This window comes from Salvia miltiorrhiza, chromosome 3 (genome assembly GCF_028751815.1).
Source record: "Salvia miltiorrhiza cultivar Shanhuang (shh) chromosome 3, IMPLAD_Smil_shh, whole genome shotgun sequence".
NCBI lineage: Eukaryota > Viridiplantae > Streptophyta > Magnoliopsida > Lamiales > Lamiaceae > Salvia > Salvia miltiorrhiza.
The window spans coordinates 14,652,812-14,658,811 of NC_080389.1; positions in this window are offsets into that span (position 1 = coordinate 14,652,812).

Sequence of the window (6,000 nt, forward strand, 5' to 3'; positions counted from 1 at the left end):
CTATTACTAAACACATGCACTCTTTTATTCTGATAATAATGAAACAAGGTATAGCATGAATACTGTTGAATTGAAATATTATTGAAAGAAAATGAAAAGAAAAAAAATGTTTATGTTTCAATTTATATATACATTTCATTATTAAATTCTAAATCCCCTCATAATCATCTACTCTATTACTAAACACATGCACTCTTTTATTCTGATAATAATGAAACAAGGTATAACATGAATACTGTTGAATTGAAATATTATTGAAAGAAAATGAAAAGAAAAAAAATGTTTATGTTTCAATTTATATATACATTTCATTATTAAATTCTAAAGCCCCTCATAATCATCTACTCTATTACTAAATACATGCACTCTTTTATTCTGATAAGGGTTAAGTATCAATTTAGCCCCTAACGTAGAGGCCCCTGTAGCCAATACAACCCTATGCGCAGGGGTATCTCAACTAAACCCCTAAGGTCCATGTTTTGCGTCAAGTAGACCCCTCCGTCTAACGGAGAGTTAACACCGTTAACTATTGTTATTCTTTTTATTTTTTAATTTTGTTGGTGGTGGGACCCACATCTTCTTCACCACCAAACTCGCCGGAAACACGCCGGAAACCTAATCCTATCCTTGTCAGCCCACTTCTCCTTCCCCGTCGAACGTCACCAGTGGCCTTTAGCACCACGACTCACGAACTAAGTCCGCCCGAAACTCCGGCCTGTGCCCGAACCGCGAATCGGAACCATTGTAAATCCCCAAAAGGCGAGGGCAGCAGACCAATACAAAGTTGAGAAGTCCAACCCCAGATGAGGCCGGCTCTAGCCATTTGGATTTTGATCGGATGCCTTGCCCAACCCTCACAACCGCCGGTAAGAAGAAGAAATTGTAGAAGCCCTTATTTCAAATGCAACCCCAATGGACCTTTTTTCCCTTTGTGTTTAACAGCAACAGAAAACTCAAGAGTGGCTTCCTTGGCCGACGACGTGATTTTTCGAAACAGAAATGGAGATCGGTGATAATAAAAAGGAATTTTTAGACTCAACATAGATCGAGAGAGGGGAATTGCTCTGAACTTTCCCCCTTTTTAGCCTGATTTCTGGCGATTCCCGCTCCGGTAAGGTAGATTGGCCCGCCGAAAATGAGTTTCAGAGAGAAAAGGGCGGTGAAGTGCCATTGAGCAGCCGGTCGTGGCAGAGCAACAACGAGATCGAGTCGAGATTCGTGGGGGATTGCTTGTTGATCTGGCAATGACGATGAATGGTCGAACGGTAGTGATGAGGCCCGATTTCTATGGTTCACTGGAGATGATGATAGATATGGTTTTCTTGACTAATTTTAATGGTGGGCCCCACGAGAAAAAAAACCAAAAAAAATTAAATTACAAACGGAGTTTACGCTCCGTTAGAGTGAGGGGCCAATTTGACGAAAATTATAGACTATAGGGGTTTAGTTGACACACCCCTGCGCATAGGGTTGTATTGGCTATAGGGGCCTCTACGTTATGGGCCAAATTGATACTTAACCCTTCTGATAATAATGAAACAAGGTATAGCATGAATACAGTTGAATTGAAATATTATTGAAAGAAAATGAAAAGAAAAAAAATGTTTATGTTTCAATTTATATATGCATTTCATTATTAAATTCTAAATCCCCTCATAATCATCTACTCTATTACTAAACACATGCACTCTTTTATTCTGATAATAATGAAACAAGGTATAGCATGAATACTGTTGAATTGAAATATTATTGAAAGAAAATGAAAAGAAAAAAAAAATCTAAGAATTCAATAATAATACATAGAAGTTAATTAAGGGCCAAGCCACGTGAAAAATTTTCCTGCGAAAATTCGATAGAAAAAGTACCAATGAAAAAAAAGTATCCACCTGTTATAAGCAGAAATGGAAAAAATAAACCATGGACAATGAGCAAAGAGAAGCATGAGCGACTTATAAAACAACCAATTCAAGAAAAAAAAAAATCAAAATCAAGGGAGTCGTGTTCAATTAGAATCAGAACCTAGCACATCAGAAAGAAAAACTGAAAGAATTAATAATTGATTAATAATCGTATATCCACATAGTATGGAATTAAATTAATAATTGATTGGAATCTGTAATTTTTTTTATTTTTTTATTTGAAAAGTAACAAATAGCAGAAGTGGGTTTTGAACCCATGTAATTAAATAATGAAGGGAACTTTGCATCCCCCTAAAAAAGCAACTCTTTGTCCCCTAAAAAAGGATATAAAATAACACACGGTGTGAAGCATCTTTAATTAATGTTCCTTAACTGTATAATGATTAATGACTTCTTGATTTTGATCCATAAAAAGGAGTCAAGAAGAGCGGACAAACAATGATTCCAACATACCAAATTGCATCGTAAAAATATACGTAAAGACTCGATATCTCATTTATTTTAACATCATTCATGTTTGGTTTACATTAATCTTTTCCTAATAATTTTTTATGTTAATACTTCATAAATTATTTCGAGATCATATAGTTTATGAATTATATACAAACAAAAGATTGATTGATTTATTTCTCGAACTTAAAAGAGGTGAATGAAAGAATAAATCGTACTTTGATTATTATGTGATTTGTAAATTTTATTGAAATAAAAAGACCCTTTTCGTCTCGAAATAGTCTGAACATGAAGACTCCAACACAAGTTTTAATAAATATGTATATGAGTGTATTGTAAGTGGAGAAAGAGATTAACTTGTGTTGTAATATTCTTATGTAAGAAATATTTGCCGAACAATTGTGATGGAATAGGGTCCAAAAAATGAAATATACCTACACTTTTGTGTGATGTGTCAAATGACAAAAAAATGCATATTATTCCAAGGCCAAGGGGGTAATATTTTTTTGAATAAAATGCTAATGTAGACTAAATGTTAGCTATGCTCATAAGTAGTGACCGATGTATCAATACTCTATATATTCGCATTCATGTATATACTCCTTTTAATTGTATTGAATATTAAATTTAATTTAGTTATTTAGTCAAAGTTAAACATGTATATATATATATATATATAATAGTAATAATTTAAAATTTTATGGATTAAATAAATAAATATTACATCGAGCACCAACGATGAGAAAGTACACAAAACGAGTGTTTTTTTTCAAGAAATAGAAATAAAAAACAAAATTAAAAAAAAAACTTGCTAAAAATTTGTAACTAAGTACTACTTCAAATTTTAAATTTCAACGCTAAACAAAGAAAGCAAACCATTCGTTCAATAAAATATAATATAAAATACGAAAATAATTTTAAACTCATATACTCCAATCGAATATTCTGATTTTGTATTGTATTTAATATTAATTTAATTAAATCAAATATTTATTACATACAAATATAAAATTAAATATAAATTAGTATTTGATTAAGGTGTAATTTTTGGTGGAAGAACGATATTTCTATATTTTTTTGGGAAACGACGAACCTAATCACAACAATTTTCGAAGTAGAATATACTATGTGGACGTCAGCAATGTTTTTTTTTTCTTTTTAATTTTTTTTTTGCTAATCTTTTTATTAATAAGGAATAAATAGTTGTTTATGACGAGGATTAGCGTCCTAGATTAAGAGCAATAAACCAACTTTTAATTAGCTTTAGAGTGGAGAAGGAATAGAAAGAGTCACGACAAGCCAATTACGTCGAGCTTATGTGACTGCCCCTCTGTCTAATTAGCCTAACAGCTTGATTTTATTATGCTAATTACGTAAAAAGCTTCATTTATTTATTGATCCCACTATTAAATTATATAATTCTTGTGAAAGCCCTTATTCTGCTTTATCAACTGACCCTTCAACCCCCTTAAGAGTTGCATTCTTGCATTTATATATGTAAACAAAATAATAGAGAAATTAGAGGAAATAATAGATTATTTATAAGGCAATTATAGGACAAAATAGAATCGTTTTCAGGTAATTAAATGGGGCAGTAAATTAATCAATTGACACCGGAAAGATTGAAAATGGGACCATTTTAGAGAAGTTGTTGTGATAGGATAATTTTATTTTTTTTTACTAAAATTGTTTAATAATGTCAGCTATAATTAACTATAGTTGTAAAAGAGATAAATAAAGGTAATAATTAATCCTCCCCATGTGGGACGGCAGTTTTGTTGGGTTAAAAAATTTATGAAATTTCGCAGAGTAGCCACTCGTAATTTCCCTTCTTTTTCCCACCTCCTCCCCACACTTTCTTATAATAAATGAGATGCCCCACAGAGATATACAAAATAAAAAGATATTGAATCATACTGTACCAAAAAATACCAAATTTTTCGGTAAGCCACGATATCGTACCAAAAATTTTCGATAAAATAAAAGTATGAATTTTTTAGATGTCAGGGTATTATCGATATATACCGATACCCCGATAATCGTAATAAAAATATATACCCCGGTTTTTGATATGTACCAGAATATTGGTATATACCAGTGATATGTGGTATATACCGATATAAGGTAAATATATGAGATTTCTATATACCGATAAATGTAAGGTATATTGTACCGTGTCATCCCTATAATCATGTGTTAGAGCTAAGATTATTAATTCATATTATTAGCTTATCTGGCATGATTTAATGGTGGAGTGAGTATTTTTAAATAGAGGTGATCTTGGGTACAATCGAGTACCGTACAAATGGGTTGCACCCTCATTTAAACCCTGACCCGTACCTTGATCTGAACCCGTATCCTGACCCTAACCTTATAAACAACACTATTTTGGGTGCGAAATCAACCCGATCTTGTACTGTATACCCGATGTACTCAAATTTTTATGTTTTAAATATCTAAAGTTTGAGTTTTATCAATATTTTTAGGCCATCTCCAATGGTACACCAAAACCCATTTTGGTGTACCAAATCCTCTCCAATGCTACACCAAACCCAAACCCAAAATGGGTTTGGGGCCACCATTTGAATAGTGTTACACCAAATTTGGTGTAACACTATTCACTACACCAAAACCCCTTAATTAATTTCAAGAAGTTCAAATTAACCCCTTTTCTTGCTAATATTATTTTGTTAATTTAGTAGGTTTAAATGATTAGAATGAAAGTTAATTATTTTTTGTTAATTTCGTAGGTTTATAATAATAATAATAATAATAATAATAATAATAATAATAATAATAATAATAATAATAATAATTTGGTTGAGAATAATTTAGTTGAAAATAGAGTTTTAATTTGCAACAATAAAATAGATTAATTTTTAATTACATGACATATTAAAATGTATAATACAAGAATATTTAAAATAATATTAATAATATAAATACCACATCACATAAAAACAACATAATTAAAATTACACAACATAATTCGAAAATCAAGCAGACGCAAATAAATAAACTACACGAGAAATACGAAATTAATCTAATAATTCTAATCTAATAATCTGGTAGACCAGAACCAGATCCTCCAATATTATTGAAATATGAAGAATATGTTCCAGCTTCAAAAGGATTCGGTTGACCTTGTTGTTGAGCTCTTTTCTGTAAAATGTGTCTTCTTTCAGCTTCAGTAAATGCACGAACGTGTGGATCTTGAATGGAGCTCAAGTCCATATATAGAATTTTATTTTCTTCCTTCATTTCCTTAAGGAATAGAGATGCTCACTTCGACCTTCGGAATGAGTTAATTGAGCATTTGTGGGAAGAATATACTAATTCCGTGTCTTGAATTTTATGTGGATGTTGGTTTATTTGTTGTATTTTATTTTCAAGTTATGTAATATTTAATGAATTTTAATGAATTTTATTTTAAAGTTTAGTTTTTTTTGTTGCTTATTTAATATAATAATAATAATAATAATAATAATAAAATTAATTTCCGTATAATATTTATTTTAATATGAAATTGTTAATTAAAAATTTGGGGCAAATGTATAATTTAAAAGAAATATATAGGTATGATTGAAGAAGTATAAAAAGTAAGTGGAAAGAGAATATTTAAAGAATATTC